Here is a 20000-nt window from a genome sequence, read left to right as displayed (position 1 = left end):
CAGAAGAGATCAGACATGAATAGCATTTGCATTTTATGCAGCTTCTGTGTGTGTATAGACAATATACAGTTGCTAATTTTTCAATAATGTGGGTAAAATATTGTTCAAAATCTATTCTTTACTTCCTTATCATTTTAAAAGGCATCCTATAGAAGCATCCATCTCTCCTAGTGAAATAGTGAATGTGTGTAAAGAGACTAGAGAAAGAGCCTCTTTCACCTGAAAAAAAGAGCCCAAATAAAAGAAGAGAAAGAAAAAGAGAAAATAGTAACACTGTTACAACAGCTAGGGACAAAGAGGATCTTTGAAAAACATCAGGGACGAATAACTCTGCTTATGTGCGGTAGAGGAACTGCAATGAAGATATATGGTCACACACCAAAAATACAGACATGAGCTCTTTTTCTTTGCTGGGCTATTTTTATGGTGGTGGTTGTTTTTAAATGAAAACAGGGATAGGGAAGTGAGAAGCATGGTTTCCTGATTGTTGTTATTGTTGCTGTTTAGTTTAGCTATATCACTAACAGAATTTCCATACTAGGTTCTTCCAACAGTTCCATGACCTCAGTGCTTATCATAATCTGCCTTCAATTTTCTTGTTATTTTCTTAGTACTTGTTCATAACCCAAAGCCCAATCATTAAAGTATATCAAAGTCCACAGTTATTCTACTTTTGAAAATATAGAGAAGATACTATGAGTTAGAGATTCTCTTAGTTCAGGGGAAGAGTCTGATTAGAATTCTGAGAAAGCAGAGACCTTAATAAAAAGCCCACTAGCCAAACAATAGAGCCCTGAAGACAGAATCAGCCAAAACACACAATTCTCTCCCTTCCTTTGTCCTCTTTCTTTGTGGATACTTGTGTTGCTAGGATCTTTTCTGTCTCTGGTCATTTGAAAAGCACATCCAGCTATATTTCAAATATCTCAGAATTCCAACTTGGAAGAAAAGACAAACTTTATCAGAGAAACTAACTTGGTATATTCACAAAACTTGCACTTATTTTTGGAATAAGAAAATGGAGAGCTAATTACCAACATAAAGAAATAATATTAATATTAGTAATAATGATATTAATATCAATACTTTGGATTCTAGAGCATATTTTACCACAAAGATTCACTGTATTAAGGGAGACTCCTGGACAAGGAGGTCATTAAACCAAAGGCAGAGTCTCTGGAAAACTGTAAATGCTCTCAGAACAGACTTCAGTAATGAACGAATGCTGGGACTGTGGCATAAAAGCATCTCCCTGTCCCTGTCCTAAAAGTTAATTATTAAACCATATGTTGTTCATCCTGATTTGGTTTGCTCAATACTAGAAACAAGGACACACAGATCAGATTGCCCTGGGCAACTGAACACCTCGTGAAGGCTTTGTGAAGACAGTGTTCTTCCCACCAAAAGGTCCTCTATTATCAGACTATCAATTCTGTGTTGCTGCTGAAGGATGGAAAGTATCTTCTTTTGAAGAACAAGTTCTTTCTCTCTCTGAGTTTTCTGGTTTGGGCACACTCAACATTTTAAGTGTTTAATCTCCTCCTTGCCCCTACCCCTCCCAAACCCTTCCCTTTTTTCTACTTTCGTTTATTCTTTTAATTATTTACAGACTTGCTTGTCTGGACATTTCATTCTAGTAGAATTTGGCTGATTTTTATCAACACCTTTTAGTTGAATGCAATACAGCTGCATAAGAGAGGGAATTGCTTTTAACAGTATTTTTAAGTTTCATATGTGACAAAAAAAATTTTCTTTATTGATTTTTTCCTGTGTACTGTCTACTCTACAGCTTGAATGGATACAACAGTGTTTGAAAAACTGGTTGTTCAAACCACTTTTTAAAACTTTTTGCAAACCTCATTTTGCTTTCTGTTTAAGGAAAGTTTTGTTTGGTTTTGTTTTCTTTGTGGAGTCATGCTGGCAGAGAAACAGTCTAGAACATTGCTTTTAAATGTGGTATGATTGGGATTATAACCATATTGAAGCTATATTCAAAATTTATTAGATTGAGTCCTATAGTACAGCCTAAAGAAAAAAAAGGTTGTAAGTCTTCAATATTTTTCACACATACGAATGCCAAGGGATGCAAATGTTAAAATTCACCAAGTACATGATATCCCTCTGTTGGAAAGGTATTTTTGTAACCCAGCAGGGCCCTGTGGGGATCCTGGGCACAAAAGCCTTTCTGTGTCCTCATTTCTTGTTTTTAGGAAATGGGCCTCATTTGGCCTCCATGGCCTTCCTTGAGTTTCAAGGGACAGGGTGAAACAGTTGCTGATCAGGGAAAAAAGGGAAGAACAGTCAAGAAACAGAAGTACAGCCTTGGGGTAGGATCCTGGTTCCTTCTCAAGTGATACACGTAATAATATAGGTATATTATACACCTAAGAGAAAAGTTATATTCCTTATTCTTCTTTTAGAAATGAATACTTTAAAACTGAACAGCATAGAGTCCTTTCTTGTCCTTTTTCCTGACTTAATTGCACCCTAAACACAATCACCCATAAGCTAAATCACCCTGAACACAATTGCTTGGGGATTAAAGATTATTAGCACATGACGTTTTTCAGGAACTTTCCTAGTTTTTTCTAATCTCTGATCAATATGCCCTTTTTCACAAGCACTGTTTTTATCAGGAATAACCCAGAAGACCACCATCATGATCATGCTGAGATCTCCTGACGTCAGCTTTGATGTCTAAGATTCCTCCAATAAAGAAGAATGCATGTCTGCCCCAATCCTGATTCTTATATGAAAACCTGTTTTTCTCCTTTTTACTAAAAAACTCCCTGCAATTCTTCCCAATGGAGGGCACAGTCTTTAAGGCATTAGCCTGCTGTGGCCTCCTCTGCCTAGCAAAGCAATAAAAGCTATTTTTTTTCTCCTTTACCCCAAACTCTGTCTCCACATCTCTATTTGGCATTGGTAGACAGAGGCCGGACTTCAGCAACATTTTCTTATGGCCAAAATTCATTTTGGTAGGGCAAGGAGTTGGGACATTTACATGTGGCATTTTCCTCTGGATTTTTGATAACAAGTGTCTAGGAATGTGTCTTAATATCTATGTAACAGGACATTTGCGAAAATAATACATGATAGGTTAGAAAAAGCATGATAGGAAGTTAGTTTTGAATATAACTAAGAATAGGAAAATTTCCTATGCTAATATTCTGGAACTGTTCATTTTCACTTACATTTCCAGGACCCTATGCTTCACAGAGAATAATAAAAGTTGAAGAACTTCAGGATAAAGAAAAAGATGAAAAAAGCCAATGGTATTCAGATTTGGAAAAAAAAAAAAAAGAAAGCAATATTTATTTGTTTAAAAAGCAGGATTTGGGGCTGGTTTTACAGTGAGTTTTTGTAAATATACAATAAAACCTTGTGAATCTTCAAAAGGTTAAAGAGTGAAATATCTACCCTACTTTAGAGTAATAAATAATGGTGCAGACATATATCAAAATTGACAGCAGCCAGAATTTGAGAAAAGGAAATTGAACATTCATTGTGACTGAAGGACGGGTGAACATGAGAGATGCAGCCCAAAGAAAGCACTCATGATGTGTAATCCAAAACCCAGCATCATACAATAAGGTTTCTATATTTATCTTTTCAGGGAATATTGAAAAAAGATGGTTCCAGGGTTCTCGTTATAGTTTTTCTTTTTCTTAGCTAAAATTTCACTCTAAATTCTAGAGAAATTTCAGGAGTTCCTCTTGGAGGTTTTGACCCAAATGAAGTAAACAGTTGTAGCAAAATGATAAATTAAGCCAATCCGCACTAACCCCCAAGTCCTTGCTCAGAACAAGGTGTTGGGATTTGGATTGCAAACTGGCAAACTCAATGGCTGGACTACACAAGGGCAAACAGGAAAACCATGCCTGAGTACTACCCTGGAAAATAAAGATTCTCAGTCTCAGTAGGAGGGTAGACCTACCACTTTGTGCAAATTGTAGCTAAATTATGTATCTCCAGTTTTGGTGATACTGGAAAGAAAGTCAACCAAAGACAATGTACTATTTTTGGGGTATATATATTTTAAACAGTAAACCATACAGTGACATACAAAAGTTAAGTATTAATTAATGCCTCATAAGAGAAACATATACATTAATGATGAATGGATTAAAAATGGATTAAGTGTTTGCTTTATAAAAGTACTAAATACTACTAATACTACTAATAACAATTCTTCAGAAATTTGCTGGGAAAAAAGATTTACAGAAAACAATTACTGAGAAAAATCATCAGATTTTAATTTTGGAGAAAAAGACTAGAATAAGTCACAGGAGGATTTGATGGGAAGTCTGTAACCCCTGGTCTATGAACTATCCATTTTAAGTTCCAGTTTCTTCAGAACTAGTAATACCCTGTCTCTTGAAACCAAAGGGAGCAGTAAAGAAAGCTAGCTATACTCATATGCTTCAGCCTTTTGGAGATCTAGTGAATCCGTAGTCTGGGCCTCATATTTCTATAAAACTTATAACACAGTAAAATCTCATCATCACTTTGTTTGCTTTGATGAAATTGGCTATGCCCCCAATTAAGTTATACTACAAACTTCTTTCCCACTACCAATAATGTAAATATATAACCAGCACAAGAATGTGGTAAAGGAAAAAGGATGAATTTTAGCATTTTAGAACCTTGGGTTTATATCCTATTTCCACATCTTAACAAGTCATTTAACCTCTCCAGGTCAAAGTTCTCTCATCTATTAAGTGAAGATAATGGTACCTATCTCACAGGATTGTTTTAAGAATTAAATGTAAAATTATTTGTGCAAAGAGGTCACTCAATAAATTGCAGCCAAATCGCTGCCTGCAGTAAAATTCAGATAAAACATATTTTGCCAGGACTGTTGCTCTGCGAGGTGGGTCTGGTATCCAAGCTACAAAATCCATTAAGTCAAAATAATTTGGTCATTTTAGCAATGCATTTTCGAGATATTTTAAAATGACATTTACCAAAAGTCAAGCTAGCTTATGGTTACATGGAATTGCTGTATTTAAAAAGGAGCTTTATTCAGTTCATAAAATAGTGTATCTAGTCTTGCTCCCCAAATCTAGGATCATAAAGACTGTCCACCAAAGAGGATAAGAGTGGCATTTATAAAACCAAGTTTTTAAAAACTATAGTAGGAAATGAATGTGGATTATCAGGATGACAGGAAGTGCCCCAAGTTAAAGTAACTTGAAGGAGAAATATGTCCTGCTGATGAAGAAGAATAGATGACAGTTTAAGCACTTGAGAGAAATGGAGGAGTAAAGAGTAAAACCAAGCCCCAGAAACCTGTAAGTTAAAAAGTAATTAAAACTCTGACTATAAGGTGAGAGGTAAAGAAAGATTCAAGAATAAATATCTGTGGGAAGAAAAGGAGTGAGAGCAAAATTACTAGGAACCAAGAAGCATTTAGGAATAAAATCCTTAAAAGTTGAATGCTCCAAGGTGGTATTAGCTTTAGAAAATACAAATATTGATGGGTTAAATCAGCACTGGGAAAAATATAAAGCCAAATATGGGCAGCTCTGAGGGAAAAAAATAAGCAGTTTAGGACTCAACTGTCATCACAATTCATTTGTGTTTCACATCCCACTGTTTGTGACATTAACAGAATTTCGAATTTAGCAATGAATTATTTTTGTATTGCAAATCTCTGCAGCCATTTTCCATATGTAGCTGCCACTGAAACTAGCAATAATGGCCCTTTGACCTTTAAAATACTTCAATTAATGCTATTCGAATTGGGGGTCACTTAAGTTTCTCAAGTTAATTCACTTTTTCTATCATTTGAAGTGGGGTGTTATTCCTGCTCTTTCTTTACATTTTATCCAAATTATTTGACTATGTTAGTAACAGATCCTTTGGTGGCTTTTGCTTTTACTGCCATTTTTCAAAAGATAAAGTTACTTTTAGATTTTTGCATTCTATTTTAATTTAACTAAACTAAAGCAAATATTTTCATAATGACATTAAAGTAAGTAAAATTTACATGTAGAACTCCGGTGGTGTGTCAAATATTAAGCAAGACAATTTCAGTTATTAGTATATATTATGCTGGAATGCATATATTAATTTACATGAATCATGTATATATTTTTACATATGCTATATATAATGGGCTTATATTCACTGTACCCAGGGCTTCTCTGTCTTGTTATTGCCATTCTTAATGGATATCATTTATTGAGTATCTGTTATGGTCCAAGAACTCTTCTGGGCACTATACCTATATAGCATATCATGAGGCCATTATTGCTCCATTTTCCATTTCAGGACTTAAGACACAAGAAACAATGCATCCATATGATCATATAATTTAAAAATGGTAGAGGCAATAATCAAATATATGACTGTGCAACTATAAAGTCTACATTCCTCTCACTATATACTTCTGCCTCTCACTATATACTTCTGCCACTGAGGCAATCCTATTTTAAAAAGTTAATGTGTTGTTAAGATTCCACACAATTCAGTCTTTCTAATATGTTGTTATTCCACTGTGTCATCATTCTCTTAAAATCATTTACATTTCTACAAAACATTTATATGGGTGTTCAGATGCTTTTTCTTTTTTGTCTTTTTCTTGAGCTGATCCCTTGGCATATGGAGATTCCCAGGCTAGGGGTCCAATTGGAGCTGTAGCCACCAGCCTACACCAGAGCCACAGCAACACGGGATCCAAGCCGTGTCTGCGACCCACACCACAGCTCACGGCAACGCAAGATCCTTAACCCACTGAGCAAGGCCAGGGATTGAACCCGCACCTCATGGTTCCTAGTTGGATTCGTTAACCACTGTGCCACGACGGGAACTCCAAGATTTTACATTTTCTTATAAAATGTAAATCGATTCAAAAATTTACCTAAGCACCTAGTATGTGGCACAACTAAGCTAGATATTTTTGTTCACTATCATCTTAAAATACAGATCTTGACAATGTAGAAGCTTCTCCTTCGTGAATATGCCTCTTTAGGTAAAATTCAAATCTTTTTTAGTCACTGATGGTATAAAAAAATGTAGCACTATGTGAAAAATATTAGGGATTTGGATTTAAAAGTTCCTTTTAATAAGACAAACCTAGTTAGCCACAGATTGTGAAACAAAATTTGTAACATGAAGGCCATTTAAGGCAGATTTAAACATAATTCCTACCTAGAAACAGAATATTAGTTTGCATAATGCCATTTATCTTCCAAGCTAAATTATATTATAATTTTCAGCTATAAACTTAGATTCTTAATGTGTGTCACAAAGATGATATCTCTGACCCACCCACGGTAGGAAGTGTGTTTTGAGTTGTTTTGTCAGTAGTGACAGTGGAGTCGTACTGGACAAAATTTGTTTTTGACAAGTTTCCTTGGTAATGAAAATAACTGTAATAGTAATAATAACAATAGTAATCAACATCAAAATAATGATAGCACTTACAGACTACTTTACTAAGTGTCAAGAATTGTGATTAGCACCTTACATACATTGTCTTATTCATTTCTCAAAATACTTCATGAAGTATATACTGTTCACAATCCAATTTAACAAAGGACACTGAGACACAGAAAGGCCAATAATTGGCCCAAGATCACACAGATAGAGAAGAAGAAGAACCAATGAATCTGACTTTCATGCCTTCACTAGGTGATAGCAGGTGCTGTGATGTTTGTTCAGGAGAACACTCATATGTGCTTTCTATCTACATCAGCTACAATTGGGGCCCAGCTGGTCCTGGAAGTCCAAATCTGAGGACTGCTGACAGAAGTTAAGGTTTGAGTTGCTTCTATTCATATTGCCTGCTAATTAAAATGTTCCCTTCCGAGAAGGCAGTGGCTTACGGGCATAACCCTAAAACATAATACATGCTTCGAAAAAGTATATTATGAATGTTAACAATGGTTTCTCAAGTGCTAAGTTAACTGGTGACTTCCACCCCTTCCTTTTGGCTTAAAAAATAGATTGTCCCATTGTCTAAAATATTTTCACCATGGGCACACATTACTTAGGTGATCAGGTAAAAAATGAGAACTTTTCTTAAAAAAAAATTCTTTTTGCTCTTTGCTACTCCTAGTTTGTTAGTCTCAGTTAAAATATGACCGCCTGGGTATCCTGAGTATCTAGAATCCAGTTCAATAAAAATCAAAAAACAAAACGCAGAACACACAAACATACTCACACACTCACCCGATGAAAAAGGAGAATCTTGTATTGATCTGCTTTGCATGGTTTGGTCCTTGCAGATGGTTTGGTTTCCCCTTATGTTATATTTGCAGGTCCCCATGAAAAAGGGCTTCCCACAATAAGGAGAGTCCTCAATTGACTGGTCTATACCCCAAAGAAACTGATAAATGCATCAAGAAACATATAAGAAATGTATATATATTTATACACACACACATGCACACACAGTTTCATACAGATTATGAAATAACATGAATATATTCTGAAGTCATGGAGAATGCAGTGGTCAATGCCTCATAAATGAAGTAAATTATTTTTATATTTATATTACTTTATGTTTTGTATTTAGTAATTTTATTCCCTTTCTTCCCCAATGCCTTGTTATATACACTAATATAAATTTCATGAAAGTGAAAACTTCACCCATCACTCTATTCCCCAATTTCCAGAAGCACAGCATTAAAGACATAGTAAATGTATGTTGAAGAGAAAGGAAGGAAAGGAAAAAAGATATAGAAGTTCTCACAATACTTCTCATATTGTTCTGGAAATAATAAAGGGGGCGGGTGTCTCCAGTACTTTTCCAGGAAAACATGAATCATCAATGAAATTGTAAGCTCTCATCCTGTTCCTCAGACCAGCTACCAAATTCCTTTATGTACAAAATGTCTTTTCTAGTCTGTTAAGACCCAATTTCTGGCACTGTTGAAACCTGGGAGCAGGGTACTCGGCAGCATGCAGCTCGAGTCCCTCCATATTTTTCCTCTAATTAGGGAGGCCACTGCCACAGGCTCCAGCATTTCCTATAGATCAGCTGGGGTTCCAGAGGGGCAGTGGAAAAGGACATGCAAGTCTTGATAACGTCAGGTGCATTCACTTACACATTCCTCTCCTCTTCTCGAAAAGGATACTGGTAACAAATCACTGGTTGATGATGAGAGCAATGGAATTAGAAGTTCCCCTGTGATACGTCCTATTCCAATATTGGGGGATACATTCTCCTGCTGAGGGGAATAAAGAGAAATTGGCAATGGTTTCTTACATTTTCCAGCTTTCCAACTGTAGCAGAGTCCTATTATATGGAATTTCTATCAACAGGAATATAGGCATACTGATATAATACAATGGAAATCTTCAGTTTCATTCAAAAGAAGACTATGTAGCAATCCATACCTATTCTAGTACAGAGAAGACAATAGCCTAGTAATAATAAATTATCCTATAATATGAGTTTTTTTCAGACAGTGGACAGACTTGTTCTTTTTCATCTCTGTATCTCTGGTACCCAGACCCAGTATATGACTTAGCATGTAGTAGTTTTCACTAAATGATAGCTAAAAAGATTAAGAGCTTTTTCCTGCAACGGGTTCAAACAAATGCAGGATGTTTTTCTAAGCTTGATCTTTCTAGTTTTGTGAGCAGGCAATCATCACGATTATTGAACATCAATTAGTGTTTGGGTCACTGTTAATATAATAAGCCTTCACTTTCACCAACTGTGGTGTGGAAATCCTACCATTTTATGTTCATATTCTAGAGATATTATTTTATTTTTTATTTTTTGGTCTTTCTGTCTTTTTAGGGCTGCACCTGTGGTATATGGAGGTTCCCAGGCTAGGGGTCCAATTGGAGCTGCAGCTGCTGGCCTATGCCAGGCCACAGCAATGTGGGTTCCAAGCTGCATTTGCAACCTACACCACAGCTCATGGCAGCGCTGGATCCTTAACCCACTGAGTGAGGACAGGGATCAAACCTGCATCTTCATGGATGCTAGCAGGGTTCGCTAACTGCTGAGACATGATGGGAACTCCATATTCTAGAGATTTTAAAGACGTGAGCTTAAAAGAGCGGTTTTCAAACTTCAGCATGCATAACTAATCTGGGTAGCTTCCTAAATTGCAGATCCCCAGAATCTATCCTCAGAGCTTCTCATGTAAATTCTGGAATGGAATCCAGGCATCTTCATTTTGATGAGCACCCAAAGAAATTCTGATACAGATGGTCCTTGGACTACTTACTATGGATTGGGCTACAAAGGTAATGTGAAAAGAAATCTTTATGCTTCACCTTTTCAATATGGAGAAGACTGGCTTATTCAATGTGACTTAACCATTAAAATTACCTGTGAAAATACCAGGCAGTTTGCTAAGACATCTTAAAATGAACCAAGGAGGACGCAAGGGCAAGAAACACTAAATTCAAGCCAGAGACGTTCTTTTTAAAACTTCGCAAAGATTGATAGTGTGCTTAAAGTAAAAGGAGAAGAATGGCAGCAGAGCAGCAGTGTTTCATTTACAATGTTGATTCAAGAGGTTTATTTGATAAAATGTGTTTTAATGGCTGTTAGAAAAAATGGATGCCTTCTAAATCTTTGATTTACTGTTAAACTATAGATGTATATTTATATGAAATAGTTTTCAAAATTCCCTCAAGTCCTATTTTCCATAAGATCTTGGTCTCGCCAACATAATTGCACTAAAGGTAGCTTCCCCCATCTTCCCTCAAGAAACTTCTCCCCTGGGATTGAAAGGAGATTACTATAGTCTATTCCTCCACACACGTCCTACAGAAGGAGAGCTGCTGATTCTGCCCTGACCTCTAGGTCTCTGCAGCCTGTAAATATTTTCAGGGAGAGTTGTCGCAGCACTAAGTTCTCTAAAAATTCAGAGTCTTGTCATTCTTTAACAACTTTAGCAGTGAATGATGGAGATTTTTTATTATTCTTATGAATGTTGTAAATTGTATAACTTGTCGTAGTTTGCTCTTTGGCTTGGCTGCATGAAAGTTTAAAGGCATATATATATAGCACTTCACAAAATGTAGATTGTGTACCAACTTCACTCTTGACTCCATTTTATATACTTGCCCTTGTTTTTTTTGTTTACCTTTCTTATCTACTTTTATTCATGTATTTCACTGTGTTATTTGTTTCTTTTTCTCTGTCAGTCATTTTAATTTTTTCAGAACTAGGTGGCAGAAATAAATGAAAACAAAACAGTGTGTGTGTGTGTGTGTGTGTGTGTGTGTGTGTGTTATATATATATCAAACTCACCTAAAATATAAAATAAAAGTTAACCTCCTGAAATAATGGAAATATTCTGTAGTCTTTGAGAAAAAAACGATTCCTATGATTATTTGCAGAAATGCAATTTAAAGAGGCATAAAATTAAAATACCACTATGAGAATATCCATATGAAATTGAACATAGGTATTTTTGGCACCAGATCATTAATTCTGACATCCTTCAGTTCTGAAAGCCAACTATATCAGTGTTAAAATCTGTGTTTTCAATCTTTAGACTTACTGTATTAAAAAGACAAAAAACAAAAAACAACCAAACTCTTAGGCTTAATCAGCTTAACTTAGTGTTTAATTCTAAAGACATTTTTCTTTCAAAAATTATATATGTTTACACGTAATAATACATATGTAGATATATTATTTACTTATATGTATTTTACATACATATAAATGCACACATCTTAGAATCTTCAACCAAACACTTCAGTTCTTTGTCTCCATTATTATTTTCCATTAATCAAATAATTTTCATTAAGCAATAAAGAGTGATAAGTCATCTCAACAGTGAAAACTTATATTCAAGCTGGATTTGGTCTATTTTCTGCATTTCCTCCGATAATGATGCAGCTAGTCTCAGACTGACTCTAGCAATAACTCAGGTAAGTTAGAAGGACTCTAATTGGGCACTAGACATCTTAACAATGATACTCATCTTAATTTGTCCTGATCTAACCACTTTGAGCTGAACTATTATTATGTTTGGGACCCAAATACGATTTTTGTTCTTGTATTAATTTCTGGATCTCATATCTTTTCAGATACCAAAGAAATATAGTACCATGCTGGAATAACGCCTAGTTATGCTCGTTTTTTGTTTTTTTTTTTTTTTTTTTGCACCGCCCCCCTGCATCATGGGCAACCAATAGCTGATTCATACTTCCATTACATCACAGCTAGATTATAGAAGTGCTCTTTACTCTGACCTCCACATGTCTGTTGCAACTCATTTGTAGATAGTCCAGAAGCTAGCAGCTGGATTTCATTTTTGTTTCAGCAGTCACCATTTTACAATGTTTCTCCAATTCACTGTGAGTTTCTATTGACAAGTCAATCCAGAACTCCAAAAGGCATTTAAATGCAGTGAGTTAAATCAGAGAGAAAATATTACCATTAACTTGCCATAGCTTCTTGTTACTTAACTACATTTTTGCCATTTACTCCCCATACATTGAAAGGGTACACTGAAAACAATTCTCCTACAGAAGACTAATGAAATACTTAGCAAAAACAAAAGCTTCCAAAACACTATTAGAAATAAAAGTGCTGTATTTTTTTAATCTTGCATAGAACTCTGGCTCAATTTTTGAGCCTTTCCAAGTCCTCATAATTCTGTGGTATATAATAAAGCAGGCAGATGGTTTAGGCTCTGAACATATGCTTTAAATGCCCTCTTTGCTATTTGAAAATAATGGATCAAATTGTGCCCTCAAATGGTCACAAGAAACTTTAAGGAGGCTGCCTCTTGAAATTTGAGGACAGAATGTTATCCAGTGGGAATTAAACCTTTAAAAATACATTTTCTAAACTTTCTGAACTCTCTTCTACATATTAAGAGAAACCATTTTTTAATAAAATAGGATATAGTAAGGAAAAATTGTAACCAGCATAATATTACATGGTTCAAGGAAAAGATTAGGAGGGAAAATATGTTTTATATATTTATATCTTGAAATTCTGATTATCTAAAACCTATGAGAGTCATCTGATTTAATTTTTCAGTGATTGCCAGGCTTTCCATTTTTATTATTATTCCTATTATTATTACTATCATGTAGATGTTTTATTGTTAGAGCACTTTGCAATTATTAATTAGTTAATTTAGTTTAAATTATGTCTGTGCCTTTGTTTTAAATCCATGTTATTCCTAGTTATTACAATCCTAAAATACTATTTCACCAGCCAATTACTCACATTTTAAAAACATTTTGTTGTCGATGAAAGCACATTTTCCAGGTTTTCACAGAATATGAAATTCATCCTCAGTGAATATATGTGATTTGATAATGTTCTTCACATAACCTAGCTGTACTTAGGAGACCACCTCTGTTTCTTAATGTCAACATTTTGTATATAGAATGAGCCTTCATTTCCACACATATTTTTATGTATTTAAATTCAGTTTTGAAAAAAGTCTCTAACGTAGTCTCACTTATCTTACAATGTCCACAAAACTCAGTAGTCTGATCAACACTTCAGATAAAAAGACCGCACAATTGACAATAAGGACATTTTGCTTATTACAGAAGCCCAAAGTTTAAGTAACTATTCCAGAACCATAACGCCCCTTTAGAAATTCTGAACAAGAACTAGCTCGACGCTAATGTAAAACAGAGTTTACTTTAAAAAATAAATGCAAGAGTTGTACCCAAATGTGTTTGGGACACTGTTAAGACAGGTCAAAATTAACAATACTGAGCATAACTAAAGAGCTTTAAATCAAGTGATAGTCTTATACAAATAGCCACAAATACCTGAGTAAAGTTTATAAGTATTATTGGGGCAAAACATTAACATGCTCTTTTGCTGATAAAGATACAAAGTAACTCTGTGAAAACCTCCCTCCTTCTCATTTCTCTAACTTTCACAATAAATGCAGTACTGAAACCAAATTCTCAGTCAACGCAGAAATGCGCCGAGCAGTATTCCAATAAACAACAAATTGATTAAAAAAAAAAAGACCCCACCAGATTAAAAATTTCCCCCATCTTTCCCTTGCTTCCCCTTGTTCTTTCACTTTCCATGCACACACAATCACACTTACCTGCACAAGTCTGAAACATCAGTCTATGTAATTTTTTTGAAATGTACTCTGTACCGATGCATTTTTCTGTGTTTCTTTCTAACCCTCGGGAATGTTAAGAATTTAGGAAGAGAGCCACAGCTTAAGAGAGCAATTATTTGCCAGTAAATACTCAATTTGCTTGTCCTGTGATTTTTCTTCTAACTTGCATATTCAATAATCCGTCCCTGACTGCGTCACGAGCACAAAAAGTCTTTTCTCCAAAGGAGAACACTTTCGCCAATCAACCTTCAGCCATGCCAGGGCACAGCTCGTCAGGGTGATTTGTTAGCTTTAATTAATAATTCCTCACGCTGGCCATTTTAACAAATAACACAGTGAGACTGGGACTCTAGATGGCTATGATTCAGGCCGATAAAACTACAGTGGAAAAGAGGTGGGGAGGGGTGTGGGGGAAATTCAGACGCCGTTTATAAACACCTCTAATCATACTCTTTCAGTTTACAATATAGAGGACATCTCAGCGGAATTACCACGTTATGTCCACCAATTTGTATTCAGATGGGAGCCATATGTTCCTCCACTTTATCTGCTAAGGCCTCCTTGGTGCCAACACAGTCATCGGGCAGACAACATTTACAAAAGAGGTCTCTAGCCTCCAGATTGCAAAAGTTTACTGCAGGGTGAAGTTGAGAAATCAGACATGTACGGCACTTCTCAGTGAGCCTGTGTAGCAGTCCAGAAACACAAAGGTAAGAATTGTGAGTATCAGATTTACTTTTAACCTGCTGTCTGATACTGGGCATTTCATTTAATCTTTTCTTAAAAATCTCATACCTCATCCTCAAAACAGTTAACAATAATGGCTGATTGGTTCATGCATTCCACAAACATTTATTAAATCCCAACTATACGCCAAGCACTGTATTAAATGCTGAGAACATTTTTTTTAAAGTAAGACTTTTCCAGATAACTGACAGAATCCATGTTATTTATTATATAACAAACAGATAATGTGCTTGAACAAAGCCACCAAACAGGCAGCATGTGAATAAAACTAAGGATTCATAACACTGTCTGTATGGTTCAGTCAAGTAATCAGTACTTGAGTCCATGTGCCAAAGCGATGCTGCAAGTAAAAGCAAAGAATAAGAACAAGTAAAAAAGATGTTTTATTTCAAAGATTAGAAAACTTCCCTCAAAGTGACTAGAACACTTAGAAACATAGCAATCTGTTCATTAAGCAATGTAAATCATTTGAGGAACATGCAAAGATATGGGATATTTTATTCATGCCCTGATGTGCGTGTGTGTGTGTGTGTGTGAGACTGCAAGTTCATTAATTTATTGGATATATATTTATTGAGCACCTATTCCATCTTAACTGAATAATACTGGGTATGAAGAGATAAATAAAGCACAGTCCTTGTCTTTAAGAAGCGCACAATTTAGCCACCAGCCTCGAAAAAAGAAAAATCCAAGCAGAAAACTATAATACAATACAGTGAGAGCAATGTCATAAATACTCATAAAAGTATGAGGCAGGGCTTCTAGAAGTTATGTGTGGACTGTTTCTAAAGGTAAAGTGGGAATATCACCAGTAGGATAAAATTCTAGAGAGAGAAAAACCTTTGTGACCTTTCTAAAGTTTTTATTAGAATTAGATTGCTAGTTAAAAACTATGGTATTCAAAGCAGGATAATTCAGATACATAATGATAAACATTTCAGGATTTTAAAGGGAATTTCTTAAGAAAAAAGGATCCTCAAACTACAATATCTTGACATTATCAGAAAAGTAAGCAGTATCTCCAGAAGTGGTACAACAGTGACAATATATGTTATTCTTACTTTCAGTATGTTTCAGTTGTCTTGGGCAAATAGGAAGCATGACACACACACAGACTTTTTTTTCCCAGCCCATTTATCTTCTTTCACTATGTACATACTTGTATAGCTTCTATTTTCATTGAACCATAAGATAAATCATATCTGTATGACCATTAAAGGAAGTGGAAAATCTATATCAATTTAGTGGTTACATGTATTATTCTAGCCAGAGTACAGGCTTTTCATTACTAAGGGTGAAAATGTTGAGGAAAAGAAGTAATACCTCAATTCCAAAAAAAAAAAAAGTCTTTTTCAGAATGAGTAAATGTTCCTAAAAACTGCATAGAGTTCTTAATGACATTAAATGTTTTTTATGTTAAACTCAATAATGAGGCAGTTACCAGACTACTACATTTACCATAAATCATTAACAACTAGCCAGAACTGATACAATTATTAATTTATTCAACACATATACATTGAGGTCCTGATATGTACCAAGTGCTTCCCAGGTACTGTTTGATTTTTTATTTTTGTAATGTTTATATTTAGTAAGTTTACCATTTATTGAGTGCTTACTATATGCTAGTAACTGATCTGAGAACATTACATATATTATCTCATTTAATCCCCACAATATTATGAAGTATCTACTATTAACATCTCCATTTAATAGATTATGAAACTCATGAGCGGTGAATCTAGATATTTGCCATATGGATTCATTCTAAATAATGAGACCAGTGCCACTAGCACCCATAGAAAATCACTCCTGTTACTTTATAGTTCCCTAGTCACACATAATGTTTATGTTATTGTTTATTTATTTATTTTTAAGGCCACACCCAGGGCATATGGAAGTTCCCAGGCTAGGGGTCATATCAGAGCTATAGCTACTGGCCTATACCACAGCTCACAGCAACACCAGATCCTTAATCTACTGAGTGAGGGCAAGGATTGAACCTGCCTCCTCATGGATACTAGTCAGATTTCTTTCTGCTGAGCCATGACAGGAACTCCTCTATGTTACTTTTAATCTAGCAAAATTAAGGTAACTTTGTGGTTGAGAATTAAGCTAACTCCTATATCTAATGAGAGGCATATCTCACAAAATAACACTGGAAAATAGCATTTATAGTGTCAGCAGGCTAATAAGCTGTACTGGGAGGCAAAGAGGCAACTAGGTTGAGTTGGGCATGTTTTAGATGATAAAAACTAGCACCACTGAACCATATGTTATGGCAGCCTCCTTCTCCCTTATTAAAACTGCATAAACTCTTAGAAGGTAATTCAGAATCTTCTACACCTTTAGAAGCAGAATGAGATAGTGATTTAAAAATTGAGAGGAGGAGTTCTCTGGTGGCACAGCAGGCTAAGGATGTGGCATTATCACTGCAGTGACTTGGGTCACTGCTGTGGTGAGGGTTCAGTCCCTTACCAGGGAACTTCCGGAGGCTGCAGGTCCAGCCAAAAAAAAAAATGATGAGAGGAAGACTTTGAGTCAGAATGGCTGAAGGCTGAAGTTTGAATATTAGCTTGGCCACCTATCAGGTGTATGCCCTCCGTCAAATTAATTAGATTCTTTGAGGCTCAATTCTGCTATCTTTCACAACAGTTTTGTGTGTGTGTGAAAATTAAAGGAGATAATGTACATAGCATAGAAATTAGCACAGAATGGCATTTGAAACTTTCAGAGTTAAAGCTTATCACTTACAACTAAAATTTACTGTTTCTGAACCAAAAGACATATATTATCTGAATCTGCCTTAGACGACAAGTGTAAATAAGTCCCAGCTAGAGCAAATTGGACTTGGTAGTCTGGTAGAATTTCCTTTGAGAATGTTAATAATATAGCTGAAATAGTTGTGTTTAAGAAAACAGAGCTGACCCACAAAATAGAGAGAGATTACACAAGAATTTACTAGTTAACAATAGAAAAAAAAATCTTAATTTTCTAAGTGATTCCTACATTACATTTTATTTAGTGGAGATAGAAAAGCTTATTTGGGACTCACTGGTAAAGCCAGCATTCAGTACAGTCATAGGTTCTCCTCAAATAACCCAATCCTGCTAACTTTACTACCACCAGCTACCAGCATTCTCCAACTCCAGGCCCTCTCCACATACTTTCTTCTCACTTGACCTTGATTTAGTCCAACCATCTCCAGTTCTTGACCTAAAGTACAGAGCAAATATTAGTGGAACACACGTTTACGGATGGTGATAAAGCTGGTTGTAGGTGAAATGGGGTATTTTTTCATGGAAGGGTCACTGGAGGTTATTCTCGAAGGCTCTTCTCATTTACCTGAATGTGTATGTCATTCTTCTTTGATGATTCCTTTGGGATTGGGACTGCCTGGTCATTCCATTACTGGTTCTTTTTTTTTTTTTTTTTTTTTTTAATTTTTCTTGTCTTTTTGCCTTTTCTAGGGCCGCACCCGCAGCATGTGGAGGTTCCCAGGCTAGGGGTCTAAGCAGAGCTGTTGCCGCTGGCCTACGGCAGAGCCACAACAACGCGGGATCCGAGCCGCGTCTGCAGCCTACGCCACAGCTCACATAGCAAGGCCAGGGATTGAACCTGCAACCTCATGGTTACTTGTCGGATTCGTTAACCACTGTGCCACGATGGGAACTCCAGCATTACTGGTTCTTATTCTACGGCCTCTGGCTGTGATCAACAGATGCAGAAATCAGGAGATCAACTGATGGGCATAGGGACTGTCTGACCCATACTGACACATACTACCCTGAGTGGGATCTTCTGGGCAGCCGGAGTTTTCTAGGATCCGCTTATTTCTCAGTAGTAAATCCTAATAGGTAAAAAGTAAAAGTATGGAAGACTACTTTATATACTCTTTCCCTGGGATACCTAGATTGGTAATAATAACTTAGTAAAATTTTGGCCAGGTTGGGACCCTCCTTCTTTATTGACTACATGATTCTCTAGCCTTACATAGGGAAGTTTAATCTTCTGGTTAAAAATGATGACAAGCAGATATTATTACAGAAACATTTCAAAGTTGATGCTATTTTTATAACATTTTCTCAAATAAAATTCCATATACTTTACAGCTTCCAAACATACATTTTTACCTAAATATATGAATACTTAGTATCTACATGCTTTACTAAGTCATAATTAGATATGAAGATGGGGAAAGGTGATTTAATTCCAGTTTCAGATGCAGAATTCTGTCTAAATACGAATTTTAGAAATGTTCATAATTTAAGTGGTAGTAAATATATTTGGCATTACTAGGTTGAGATTAAAAATCTTAAATTTCTCAAAATATCCTTGTCCCTTGAGGCACTGCTTTCTCAGTGAAAGTCTCCAACTTCATAAATGTGGAAATTTGGATTCTCTGAAGGAGAAAAATACTTCTTGTCAGAAAACTGGTCATGGCTAGTTCACAGAGTGAAGGAGTCCAAGATCTTATTAATTTTCCTGTGACCGTGCTATCTGATTTGCTACAAGTCATTTAAAATCTCTATATGTCTCAGTTTTGTCTCCCTATCTATGATACCTAAATAATATTATCAAGATAACGTGGAGACTATATTTCCATCTTCTCATAGGGCATATGCTAAAGTCCTAAATCTCAAAGTATTCAAATGATACTACCTGTATCAAATGGGTAGAATGGCACCAACATCCTATATAATCTTAAATAACACATTTAGCACCACAGCTTTTCACTTTTTCAGCTATAAAACGGGTATAGACATGTTTAAATTTTTGATTAAAAGTATATATTAGAATAGAGAGACTATTGCATAAGCTATTAACTTTTCAACAAAAATTTCATACACTCCTGGAAGTTCCCCTTGTGGCTCAGTGATAATGAGCCCAACTAGTATCCATGAGGATGCGGGTTGGATCCCTGGCCTCACTCAGTGGGTTAAGGATCTGGCGTTGCCACCGTGAGCTGTGGTGTAGGTTACAGACATGGCTTGGATCCCAAGTTGTGGCTGTGGTGTACGCTGGCAGCTACAGCTCTGAATCGACCCCTACCCTGGGAACTTCCACTCATTGAGGGTTTGGCCCTAAAAAGCAAAAAAAAAAAAAAAAATTCGTATACTTAAAAAATATGACCAATATAATCAAGCCACCAAAGCTGATTTTCAAATATATTAGAGAAATTGATTTTAAAATATCAAGGCATAAGATGAAGT

At 35.7% G+C, this 20000-nt stretch overlaps 1 protein-coding gene across 28 annotated transcripts in view; it reads right to left on the bottom strand.

Annotated features, from left to right (window-relative positions):
- The window catches only part of ZBTB20 (zinc finger and BTB domain containing 20), an 812500-nt gene that overhangs the window by 417437 nt on the left and 375063 nt on the right, over positions 1 to 20000 (bottom strand). For 5 of the 28 annotated variants that reach the window (XM_021071262.1, XM_021071256.1, XM_021071280.1 and 2 more), the window contains exon 5: positions 9057 to 18003. The exons of 15 other annotated variants lie outside the window; for them this stretch is intronic. The gene's annotated coding sequence lies outside the window, so the exon portion shown is untranslated. The remainder of the gene's footprint in view (positions 1 to 9056; positions 18004 to 20000) is intronic. 8 more of the 28 variants (XM_021071263.1, XM_021071291.1, XM_021071269.1 and 5 more) reach the window with 4 other exon arrangements.

The sequence above is a fragment of the Sus scrofa genome, chromosome 13 (assembly GCF_000003025.6).
Source record: "Sus scrofa isolate TJ Tabasco breed Duroc chromosome 13, Sscrofa11.1, whole genome shotgun sequence".
Lineage (NCBI taxonomy): Eukaryota > Metazoa > Chordata > Mammalia > Artiodactyla > Suidae > Sus > Sus scrofa.
This window is presented reverse-complemented; position numbering and strand designations above follow the sequence as displayed.